The sequence below is a fragment of the Heterodontus francisci genome, chromosome 10 (assembly GCF_036365525.1).
Source record: "Heterodontus francisci isolate sHetFra1 chromosome 10, sHetFra1.hap1, whole genome shotgun sequence".
NCBI lineage: Eukaryota > Metazoa > Chordata > Chondrichthyes > Heterodontiformes > Heterodontidae > Heterodontus > Heterodontus francisci.
In genome coordinates, this window is record NC_090380.1 from 68336844 (window position 1) to 68350087 (window position 13244).

Genomic DNA, 13244 nt, shown 5'->3' on the forward strand with positions numbered 1-13244 from the left:
GTTTTGGGGAGTCAGATAGTGAGTCACTCGCCACAGAATATCCAGCCTCTGACCTACTCCTCTAACCACAGTATTTATGTGGTTAGTCCAATTAAGTTTCTGGTCAATCGTGACCTCCAGAATGTTGATGGTGGAGAATTCAGTGATGGTAATGCCATTGAATATCAAGGAAAGTTGGTTAGATTCTTTTTGGAGATGGTCATTATCTGGCACTTGTGTGGCAAGTAACATTCACCTGAATGCTGTCCAAGTCTTGCTGCATGTGGGAACGGTCTGCTTCATTATCTAAAGAGTTGCAAATGGCATTGAATGCTGTGCAGTGAACATCCCCACTTCTAACCTTATGACAGAGGGAAGGTCATTGATGATGCAGCTGAAGATGGTTGGGCCTAGGTCAGTACCCTGAGGAACTCTGCTGCAATCACACTTTTATTTTTCATGTCTAAAAAAGTTTCTTAAATTTTATGAAGAGATTAGGAATCCTAACTTGTACTCTGCAGAAATGTCCCTTGATGTACACCATTTGATAGCCAGGTGTTATCACGCTTGAATTGTTATTGCCATGAGATACATCACACAACATAAATAGAAAACAATGGAGTTAAATGTTTGTTATTCTTTTATTATTTGATTCCTTTGTAACATGCATACACAATCTGTGTGGTACTTAGCAACTGCAACATTACAAGTTATTTCCACATCCTCAAAGTGTTGACTTGCAATCACCCTCTATCAATTTAAAGATAGGTATGGGGAAAAAATGCTTTGCTGCTCCATCACATAAATAGATTTAAATTCAGTGACAAATTTTCTGGGACTGAGCTTTTTGTTGCATGCCACCACGTTTTGGTGCACATCCAACAAATTCATATAAAATGCTTATGAATTTAATGTTGAGAAGTTGAAAAAAGTCTGTGATGTCAAGCCAAAAGCTACTGGATTTTTAAAAAATTATTTTATGGGATGTGGGCATTACTGGCAAGGCCAGCATGTGTTGCCCATCCCTAATTATCCTTGACAACTGAGTGGCTTGCTAGACTATTTCAAAGGATAGTTAAGAGTCAACCACATTGCTGTGGGTCTGGAGTCAGATGTAGGTCAGACCAGGTAAGGACAACAGATTAGTTCAATGACATTATGACCACGACACTGTGTCTCCCACTTGACTTTTTATTGCGACATTTCTACTGAAATATTTAGGGAAATAAGAACCCGAGGGGAGATGAGTTTTTTTCAAAAAAAGCACAGCAAGTTATGATCTTAAATGTACTGCCTGAAAGTATTGTGGAAGCAGATTCAACAGTGACTTTCAAAAGGCAACTAGATAAATATTTGGAAGGGGGGGGGGGAAATGCAGTGCTGTGGGGAAAGAGCAGGGGAATGGGACTAATTGTATAACTCTTTAAAAAGAGCCGGTAGAGGCAAAACGTGTTGAATGGCTGCCTGATGTGTGAGTTAGTGAACAGTTTTTAAAATGTTGAGAGTTTCCTCTCCCAACACAGACACTGCTTTTCTCCTTTTAACCGGAAGACAGCCAGTCCCCTTAAACTGTTCCATAATCAACATACTTCCCCAAAGTCTCAAAAGGAGGTGCTTCCAAAATTGTATAAGCAAAGCACCTCAGTTTCTAAGGTAGCTTCGGGTGGAATATTTCACTTAAGGCTTAACTAAAAACTGATTCAATATAGATCTGGCAGATTGGAGTGATAGGTAGCCTCGGAACTGAATCCTAGCTGGAAGTGAATGCTCTCTGACTAGGCTGTCCAAATATGGCGACAGGCTTTTGTTTAAAAAAAAAATGCATCGACTTACATTTTATTCCAGTTAGCCACATTGCAAGGTTCAAGCGATTTTCTACTATTCCAGGTAGCCTGAAACCCAGCAGACAATGTAGCTGTTGGTATACAAACACAGGATTCTACATTGTATGCCAGGTTCAGGCCCAAACCTGGGAAACATATAAATGTTATCATCTTGGATTTTCTTCAGCCTGCTCCAAGTAGCATCGTTTCCCACCAAGTCTGGATTGTTTCTACATTAGATATTACAAGACAAACAGTATCTGTTAGTTAAAATTTCTGGATCCACCCTTCATGCAATGCTTTAATTTGGTCTCTGTACTTGTAACCAGTCATTACTACACAAATTGTATCACTTTGGTGGAATAAAAGTATTCTTGCTTGAAAATTAGGTTAAAATGCAAAGATAATGGCATTCTATTGCAGAACTTAAGTGACTATGCCTGTAGAGTTTTTTCTTTCAAGTCTTTACACACCTGTTTGTAGGGAATATTGAGCATTTTCAGACTGAATTCACTGTGGAGGGTAATAACAAACAAGCAAATAACTTTAAAAACAGGTTTGTTTGAAAACTAGTGGATGTAAATGTAAAAAATGTTAATGTAAAAAAAGTAGATAATTAAAATACAGATGAGGAAGGCTATCCATCCAAAAAGAAAAACTATGTATTTCCAATACAAGCTTTGACTTTTGCCTCCCACTATTCTTCCGAGAAGTCGAGTCCAAGTATGACTATTTTTTCTGATGTCGATGCTAAATTCACCCTTCACCAGTATCCTAGTCTGACTGTCTCAGTTTACATGAAGCAGAATTTCTGGATGCGAAAATATCAAAAAAAAGCTGCAAATTAATAGAAAAAGTTGAACACAGTGTGGACAAACTAAGAACTTCATAATATTAAACAGTGAAGTGTAGACAGAAAAATGAATGATGCAGGGCTTGATCTTTGCCACTAGGGGCTGTTAGTGATCTTTGGAAGCATTTCAGTGCTCTGCAGTAACAGACTTTATCATAATACTGCAATTTAAATATACTGGCCATTTGTTACTTTAATTTTCAATTGTAGACAACTTTGCATATAAGTAGCAACCGTTATAACATTATTGCTGACTAGTTGTGGAATTATCTCACAGTAAAGCTACCAAATGGCAAATAACCACATTCTTGGAATAATGGGAATTAGAGTGAGGAGCTCTGTCTGTGAGATGCTGCCTACAGTCCAGGTAAAGAGGAGGGGGGTTGTACACGGGGCTAGCCAAGTAAAACACTGCAGAAACTACTAAAGTCAATTTTATAACCAGAACCTTAGAGTTAAGGATTTACATCAATAGTGCAAGATTCTAAGCCTTGAAAGTAAATGGTACTCAAGGCAAACAACTGCAAACTGTACATTCTTTTACCTAGTTAGGCACTCCAGGTAGGAAGTCAAAGCTCACATCAGATAAAAGGTGGTGCAGCATTTGAAGTGTTTCACTTAATCTGGAAATCAAATGTAATGAGAAAAAAAAAGTTGGGATTTAAGCAAAATGTGCACTTCTATATGGTTCAGAAATGTGGTGGTCCCACAATGCCATCTGAATGAAGCTCAACAGCTTCCATTTCAGGTGCCTGCAATGACTCTCACATCAGATGGTTCACAAAATGAACAAAGAATACTTCAGACAGCACAGGAAAAACTATATTGGTCACACAGAAATGACTGACACAAGGATCTCGAAGCAAACATGGAAAATGGAAGCAACAAGGGGAGCTAGTGGTCGATCAAAAGGAACACAACAAAACAATGGCTGCAGCTAAAGTGCATTTGTAGCTATGCAATCTGAAGGCAAAAGCCTAAGATAGAATAGGATACTGTTGATTAGTTATTGGCTGTTTCCCCACCCTCCCCCACCAACCATTCAAGAGATTTTACCAAACCACTACTTTAAGAGTTGCAGATAACATGCATTTTATTGGGCACAGAGTTGCAGCTGGAAGTTTCCATTACTAAGGATAAGAGTGGGGTAATCACCAGCACTTCGATTCAGTAACTGCAGAGAATATCGAACACTGGATCTTCCTGTTGATCCGTCTTGGATATGAAACCACTCAAACTATTAGCCAGCAGAAGAGGAGTGCAATACCATCAGAGACCCAGTAGCCAGATGTAGCTGCTGGATGGAGACAGAATCTACACTGACTACTGAGCAAGTGATGGACACTGAAGTGTGGAGTGAGATTGGTCAATTGAACAGCTGTCATTGTCATCACATCAGCCCTGTGAAAAGGAAATATCAGTCACTACAGTGAAGGATCAGGGACAGAATATTTAAGTAAATTATTTTAATCAAAAAAGTCAAGGTTTTGCAAGTTGCTTAAAAAGACAATTGTTTCATCTTTTATTTCAGTGCAATTTTAGAAAAAAATGATTGAAAGATTAGTCACAAAATGAACATGCAACTTCCTTAATGACTCACAGGGTAATGATTCATATACATCAGGAAGAACCTACGTTTGATGCTTGTTCTGTGCAGTTAGATGATCTTGATCATGAATGTACTATAATTGGTCTTGGTTTTAGGCTGGGGAGGAGCACAAAGATCATCAGTATTCCTACTCCTGATCTGATCATTAGTATTCCTACTCCTGATCTGATCATTGGGAAGACAGAAAACTTCAGGAGGGAAGATGGCCAATGCTGTGATGACATTGTGAAGCAGTTTGTTAAAACACCAATGGGATAGATTCATGCATGCAATTTGTGATGCACTAAGGACCAGATCTCAGCTCTGCCAGCAGAGAGAGACACTGAACTAAACTAGACATTTTCCCATTGAGGAGGAGAAAGTTAAGAAGGGGGGTGACAGAGGCCACTCATATGTACATCCTAGGGATGGGTTACTTAAGAAGCGGTTTGGGAATGGGTCAATTGCTCACTCTCCAATTGGAATGAAAAAAAGTGACAAGATTTGCTTTGTTTGACATTTTGCAAAAAGGATGCAAGTTCAATATTTTAGGCTGTAGCACATTCTCTCAGTCAGGTGGATGGTGGTAATTTTTCCTGTCTTGCTTGATGGAATGCATCATGGAAGCAAATGGGAGTCAGAATAACATTGATGCTATAACACCAAGTCATTTTAAGTTGAGCCATTCAAGTGTTGTCAAGTATCACAACCTGTGATAACACTATAAAAATGCTCCCTTTTAAAAAAAAAAATGGGCTACACCTATTTTCAAAATTAACATTGTATCTGATTGTAACTTCAGTGTCTTTAGATCAAGAACTCCTTTGTTGGGCTCACAATGCTTTGGAAGAAGCCAAACCAGTCTCATTTCCTAGAATCATGCAGTGACCTCCATTTCAAAACTAAACAATTATTTCCTTGGATGAACCTCATTACTCTAGGTGGATAAATCAGGTCTCTGTATTTAAAAAGCAAGATGGTGTTTGTATATTAGAAAACAGGCAAATGAGCAGTGATTAGAAATTTGTTTATCTCCGTTTCTTAACACAGTTTAATCTACAAATCCAGCGAACCTTTGCAGGCTAAAATCAACAATGTTTCATAATGCAATACCTGTCAACTTGTTATCCTAAGGTGTAAATTTATATTAAAAGTTGGTGTGCTACATGTAAAAGCCACTTTGAAATCTTCAAAGGCTAATAAAACTGACTAATAGTTGTTTACTTATTGTATGTTTACAGCTCTGTTTAACTCAATAAAAATAATCCTGCTTGTATTCAGACGAATGTGTAGCACATAGCAAAAAAGATAACTTTACGTTACTGATGAAAGATGAAGGAGTCTTTTTGGTCTGAAAGTTGAACGATCATTTAACTGCCAGCTTTGAAATCTTGGTACAAAATTTGCTTCAGCTATAAAAGTTATCTGTGGCACTGTATTAAAGTGATAAATGTAATGAAACAGTCAATTTATTAGGAAATAAAATTAGTTGGTGAAATGAATAATTTTTTAAAATTGAAAGGTAAAGTACAAATTGGAAGTACAACTTCAAAATTTGCAAAAGACACCAAATTGGGAAGGTGTAGTTAACACAGAAGAGGTCTATGAAAGTACAGGAAGGCATTAATAAACATGCAGAATGGGTGAATAATTGACAAATGATAATCAAGGTAGATTAATGTGAGGTGGTGCATTTTGGCAGAAAGAATAAGGAGAACACATACTCCGTGGAAAATAAGTGTCTAAATGGGGTAGACAGGCAGAGGGATCCGAGGGTACATTTACACAAATCACTAAAAGTAGCAACACAGTTAAGAGGGCCATTGAAAAAAAAAAGCAAACCAAGTATTGGGGTTTATTTCTAGGAGGAATGGAATTAAAAAGGAGAGAAGTTATGTTGAATTTGCATAGAACATTAGTTAGACCACTTTTGATCTTCATATTATAAAAAAGGAATTTAGAGGCACTGAGGAAGGTGCAAAAAAGAGGTTTATTAAAATGATACCAGAACCAAGGGGTTATACCTATCAGGAAAGAATGAGCAGGTTGGAGCTCTTTTCTCTAGAAAAGACGACTGAGGGGCAACCCAATAACTGTCTATATTATGTAAGGGTCTGATGGGGTAGACAAAGAGGTTTTCACTTCTGGGCGAGGCCAGAACTAGGGGCCATAAATATAGAATATTTGCTAATAAATCCAATCGGGAAGTCAGGAGAAACATGTAGGGTTAGAAATTAGTCTGCCCCAATTTTTGGGTGCGGGGGCTGTGATTTGCGATCTGCCCTTGCTTGTTCAGATCGAGGTGAGCAAAACACAAAATTCATCTCCTCACCTCATCTGAATGATTTTGGCACTGGCTGCTGCAGCTTCCAATCCTGCTTTTTCCTTCTCAATGTGTAGCTCGCTGGCAGCATACAGCAGGGGTGCCCAGCAGTGTTGCTGCAGACCATGTGGTACAGGCAGCCTGATTTTTCTTACAGGCAGGCTGCCTCTTAAAAGGGAAGCTGCACAAAAAGATTGCTGCAATGGAAATTCTTGCAAATTGAACACTAGAGCACAGAGGGATCCACTGAGGATGGGCATCTTCCTGCCTTATGCTCCCTCTCAAATCTCAGCCCACCCTCCTCTTGCTATCTGGTGTGATGAGCAAGCTGCTGATGGTGTAACCGTCGACCTCTTGCTTCCCACCTCAACTGCCTCCCTCACAACATCCTTCTCCATCACTTGCTCTGACAATGAACAGTCACCAGCTCAGATACTGGCATTGGAGTCACCGGACATGAATGGTCTGCAATCAGGCCAGGGTGAAAGGATAGTTTGCTTTCCAGCTCATGGATGAGGTGGCAGACAAGTACTGTTGCAGAGGATTCAAATGAGGACTAAATAGGCATGCACACCAAGATGCTGGGTGCATTGGCTGGCTTGCCAGACAGCCTCCCATCACTATCAACCAGCTTATCCTCTCTGCAGCTTCTGCTCCATCTCGCTCGTGCTACATACCCAGAGACACTGCCATTTCTGCCCCCATACCTGTTACAACCTGTGTGCACAGTTCACCTACCCCTCTGCCAACCTGAGAGGATGTGTCAACATTCTCTGGTAAATCCAAGAACTTCTCAAAACCACTCAAGTACTTTTAGAAAAAGTGCCAAAAATTTAACTTATCTGCAATCAGGGTGCCTGGCTTTTTAAATAATGTTACTGCAGGGCCTATTTTGCAGTTGTATTCTTTGAGAGTAGACAACACAGGCTTTGCCAGGACCTGTGTTGTCCAAATCTAGAATCTTGGTTGGGCTGAGAGATGTCAGGATACTGCCAATTCAACTTTTTCGGACACATGAAGGGGACACATCTGTGTGTGCCCATATTCTCAGAGGATGCCATAGGCCATGCTTGTAACAGCCAGCGGTGCTGCCTGCCTCTGGGAAATCCAGGTAGGCCTTCATGGTGCTACTGTGAGATTGAAATTTGAGCCCGTAGAATGTGGAACTCCCTACCACGGGCAGTAGTTGAAGCAACCAGCATAGATGCATTCAAGAGGGAACTAGATAAACACGAGGAAGAGAAAAATAGAAGGATACTGATAAAGGGTGGGAAGAGGCTCACATGGAGCATAAACACGGCATGGACCTGTTGGGCCGAATAGCCGGTTTATGTGCTATAAATCCTACGCGATATATATCCTTCAATTGATGTTATTAATCCCTTGTTACTTAGTGTAACTTTATAGAATCTATTAGTGCATGGCTAATTGTGGTTCTGCTAGAACACACATTAAGTGCATCTATAGCCTGGAAACTGGTATTTATTGCAGTCCCATTTAACTGATCAAACATATTAACAGTAGTCAATGGTCACTTGACTCCCACTTTGCAGTAAACCTATAAACCTCCAGTTTATGTAAGGTAAAAGAAAACTGTTGCCAAGACTGTTTCAAGTAGTTTGCTGGAGTATACTAGCAGGAGAAGGCTTGAAGAGGTGCTTGACTGGAGTTTAAACAGACATCATAATGAAACATCTCAAGGGTGCAACACTTTCAAGAATAATTTATATATAGGATTCAAAGAAAAACATTTTTAGCATTCCTCCCCCCTCACTATAGAAGGACTCCTCCACCCGCTGCCATGCTACTTTCATTCCTCCAGAAGATACTTATTGTTTTGAAAATATACAATTTTAAGTCAGTCAGTCTGTCATACCATGAATCCATATCTCCCTCCACCCATATTCTGGGTCAGGCAGAATGAGACAATAGGATGTCAAGTCATGGGTATAGTATCACAGCAGTTATGTCACTAGACCAGTAATTCAGAGGCCTAAAATAATGATCTAGAGAAAAGTTCAAAACCCACCATGGCAGTTGGGGAATTTAAATTTAGTCAATTAAATAAATCTGGAATACAAAGTTAAATATCAGTAATGGTGACCATGTAACTACTGGATTGTTGTAAAAACCTGTCTGGTTCACAATGTCCTTTAGGGCAGTAAATCTGCCAGCCTTACCTGGTCTAGTCTATGCAAGACTCCAGACCCACAGAAGTATGGTTGACTCTTAACTCACCTCTGCAAATGGCTTAGCAAGCTATTCAGTTGTATTCAGCTCACTGACACCTTCAAGGGCAATTAGGGTTGGCCAATAGATGCTGCCCTTGCCAGTAATACCCACAGCCCATGAATAAATTAAAAAAGCGTTACCTGGGAAATTGAATCAGGTTGTGACTGGTTATTCAACCCACATCTCAAATGATCAGCCTAGGCACTTCATTATAAATTCATTTAATATTTTTCACTTTTAGTTGGTGGTAAAATTACATCAGCAACTGTACTACTGTACTGGCAGCACCACCAACTATAGAGCTAACTACTACTTTCTTTATGACCTAGAAAGCTTGTCTAATGAATAACAGAGCCATACAGACAAGGAAGTTTCAAGTTTCAGCCCCTGGTCTGTGCTGAGTTAGTTGAACTTGGGAGTTTTAGCTGAGTGACTGCAAGTGGGGATTTTGTGAAGGCTGTAGTGGGGTAGGGGGGAGGGTGGGGCAGGGGGGAGGGTGGGGTGGAGTGGAAGAGAGAAGAGAAAAAGAAAGAAAAACAGAGTGAAGGTGACCACTCCTGATTGCAATTCAGCAAGTACTGTGCTAGAAATCTGTGTGGGCATTGGGTGAAGACAGGAATGGTGCTTTGATGAGTCAGCTGATGAATCGCTGCCTGGTATGCACTGTTAATGTTGAGGCTTGGGCATGGAAGCCACCCACTTGAGTGGAGGTACTGAAACACATCTCAGTATCTACTACCCCAGCAGGGAGCCAACATCTGAGAGAAAGGGAAGGCAAAGGAAGGAAAAGAAAAACACAAACAGATTGCTACTTCTCCTAATGAGATAGTGCCTGTTGTGGTTTATTTGGATAACAACTGGAATCCATGAAAATAAACGCAAACAAGTCTTCAGTTTCTGAAAACTGAACTGGAAATTTAATTAATCCTATTCTTTATTTTACATCAAGTCACCGAACACACACATTGCACAGCAGCAAGAAAATCCCTAATTGATGGGAAGCAGCTGTAAGAGAAGCTAGTGGATTATACCCTATATGGTAGTGGGCACCCAAGATCTCCATTAGGACATCCAGCAAGATTTTGAAGAGGAAATAACATCTACTAACAGTGATTTGTACATGTTACAATTACACATGAAAAAGGCTAAAATGTTTCACCTCTCAAGCAGAAGTGGCAACATCTTTTCAGGGAGTCAGAGGGGCAAGTCACATCTGGAATGTTCAATGTACCCTATGGTGGTCATTGGCAGCAGCCTGCCTCTTAGCTGAACAGCCTCTAAGGCCAGCTGGACCAAAGGTAAGGGATAAATTAATCAATTTTTTTTCTTTCTAAAGAAGTAACTTAAAACAAACTGTTTAAAAAAAATATTAAAGTGTTGATTTTCACCTTTTACAACTTCATATTACCACACTAGATCATATCCACGAAGCTCCCTTTGGGAATTACACAATTAGGTTTTAGAGTGGGCAGTTTATTTAGTGTTCTATCAGAACCTGTGGTACTTCCGAGAGCTCTAGTGTCAACTGCAGCATTGATATTTGGATCTATGAAGGACAACTTCTGTGTGTTCAAATGCATGGCAGCTGGGTGGGCAGAAATCGAAAAGGTAATGAATAAACACACTTACTGGAATGCCAAGTACTGTAGTACTATTGTGGGTATTGCTCAGCTGGTGGTCTGAAGTATCTGTTGTAGCATCTGCACAAAGAAGTAAAACCAATATATAATCACAAGGTTTGAATGCAACAGCATAATGCAGACAAGACACATCCTGAGAGTGCTATCTTACAAATTGTCCACCGATTCATATCTGACAGTATGTTAGATTTTGGATAATCACAACCCTGTCACAGTTCTGTCAAGTTCAGCTGTGCAGAATATATACAAATCTGTGAAACCTTGAATTCCTATTTTCATACACAGTGAATAGTAATTAATAGATATCTTTAAAAAGAACATTTATAAACCTTTTCCTTGTATTTCCTGCCTTTTGAATTTCCCACAACCTCATTTCCATGGTTTAGATATTTTAAGCAGGAGGCAGATTGTGAGGGGTTTCTGGCTGCAAACTTGCCCCAGTGAATGTTGTCACTTCTAGATTCAATTACTCCAACAATCTTTTTGCTGATCATCCATCTTTCACAACTCCATCTTGTTCAAAACTCACTCACACATATTCTGCAATGCACTAAGTCCTACTCGCCTAAGACAGGCTCCTGGTCCCCAATACGTCACATTAAATTCTTATGTCCTGGTCTATCTACCCATGGCCTTGCTCCGCCTGATATCTACACTCCCTTCCGATCATTAGTGCTCCACTCCTTGAACTCTGGATTTCAGTGACACTTCCCTCCCCATCAGCACACCACTGGTTGTGCTGATTGCTGTGATAGCACAAAACAGCAACTGTAACACTAAATTGCTTGTTTACAGAGACTGGTTAAGTATTCAGCCACGCCCTCCCCCCATCTACCATGAGAAAAATGTCAGTCAGTGCTGAACATGGCAAGCTGCTGCTCGATACTACTGTCTCTGGAAAAGACAATGAGATGGGTCTTGGCTCTTGAGAAGGCAGCACCAATTAATTGCCCTAAATTCAATTACAACTCTAATGCCAGTCTGTAGCAATGCTGTAGAATAAACTATAGTCTGAGGCCAGACTTTCCAAAGATAATCTGCTGTAATACAGTTGAAATATGAGAAGATGGGTGTTTAACCTACAATGTCTCAATAATGGGCAACTTCAATGGAAGTGAAGCAACAGTTAGAACTAGCGTATGTGGTACAAGGTAGAACACATGAGGGGTCATTTGCATCTGGACCCAATTCTCCTGAGTGGTTGGGACAACATCCATATTAGAGAAGTAGCTTTTGAGGATGAGTGATTACAATTTATTATCTAGCAAATCAGCACCAAGCCAAAAATGAGATTAAAAACTTCAAAAAGTAATGAGGGGCAAAATAGAAACAAAATGGAAATTAAATGAGGCAATCCTTTTTTTTTAAAAAAAAGCAATATTGAATAAGATTTAACAAAAAATAAAATGTAAACAAGCAATCTTTTAGATAAATAGGGCAAACTTTAAAAAAAAGCTATACAAAGGAAGAGAAAGAACACTGGAATAAGTACAAGGTTTGCAAGAGATGTTCAAAGTGAAATAAAAAAGGGGCCTGGGAGGTAAGGATAGCAAAAGTTTGAGGAATATAATATAAAAGAATTCTTCCAATACAACATTAAGAGTAGAGAGGAAATCAGAGTTCTAAAAAAAAGTGGCAGTGAAACTGAAATCAAGGCATTTGAAGTATTTTCTAAAACTATTCAAACAAGAGGACACTAAATCAGTAATTAAAGTGCACCTAAGATTGAATAGGATTTTGAAGGCAGTTTACCAGAGGTAACTGATCAACTAAAAAGATTCAAGGCCAACAAATCCCTTGGGTCAAATGGTACAGATCACAGGGTTACGAAGCAAACTGAGGAAATGTTAGCAGGCTATTGTCCTGAACTAATATTAGGCAGAGGTGAGGTCCTGCAGCACTGGAAGCAAGCTATACAAGGGGTAATTTATGAAACTTGTGCTGCTGGCAGCAACCTCACCAACCAAAGGTTGCCCACAATTGAATTTCTGATATTTGCTCCAGACAGGTGGTGTTCCCACTGGCAGCAGAGTTCTAGAGTAATGCCAATAGTGTTAATATTTCAAACAGGCAATAACTCTGGGCCGCACCACGGCAAGTTCATCCATCTAACATTAATAACAGCCTTGTCCAAGAACAGGAGGAGCACTGTATAATAAAGGTTTATTTGGACTTGGAAGAATATACTGCCCGATAAACTTCCGGACTTAGTTGAAGATGTTACAGATATAGTAGAAAGTCAAGTTCCCCATGATATAGTTTATTTGGACTATCAAACTTTTGATGAAGACCCAGGAAACAGGTCCTTAATCAAAGTAAAAGGCACAGGAGTCTAGTGTTAAGCATGTGACTGGATAAGAAATTGGCTAAAATATAGAAAAGAGTACTAATGAGAATTGTAACATTTGACTGAGGGGAGGTGGTGAGTGGAATATTACAGGCCTTGGTGCTTCTAACCCACATTCATACTCTGAAAACCAAACAAAATGCAAGGTTAATCCTTCAGGATTTCTCCCAGGGATTATTATTAAAGAAAATCCCCCTTTCCAGATAATTTGGTAATCAGTGGTGCAGGATGCACGTTTTGATAGAGTTTGTAACTTGAATGCAACTTGTTGAAATTGGCCTTAAAAGGCAGCAATTGGTTCCAAAAGGGGTTTGGTCGAATTACCTTTCTGGTTAACATCAGCAATTGATCTGCTGCTACTTGCACAGGATCTTTCTGCTGGGTGGCTGAAGCACTGGCCTGTTTCAGCGAGTAGCCACCTTTTAATATGAAAATTATGCTGCACATCGCAGTCCAATT

General features: G+C 39.7%; 1 long non-coding RNA gene across 4 annotated transcripts in view; it reads right to left on the reverse strand.

The window, feature by feature from the left end:
• Positions 1-601: 601 nt before the first annotated feature.
• Positions 602-13244, reverse strand: part of LOC137374493 (uncharacterized) — a 40878-nt gene continuing 28235 nt past the window's right edge. For 2 of the 4 annotated variants that reach the window (XR_010975827.1, XR_010975828.1), the window contains exons 3-4: positions 10428-10498; positions 3701-4056 (exon numbers count right to left, since the gene is read on the reverse strand). This is a non-coding gene — a long non-coding RNA (uncharacterized lncRNA). Of the gene's footprint in view, positions 2033-3700; positions 4057-4277; positions 4361-10427; positions 10499-13244 lie in introns of those variants that run through there. The other 2 variants (XR_010975829.1, XR_010975830.1) reach the window with 2 other exon arrangements.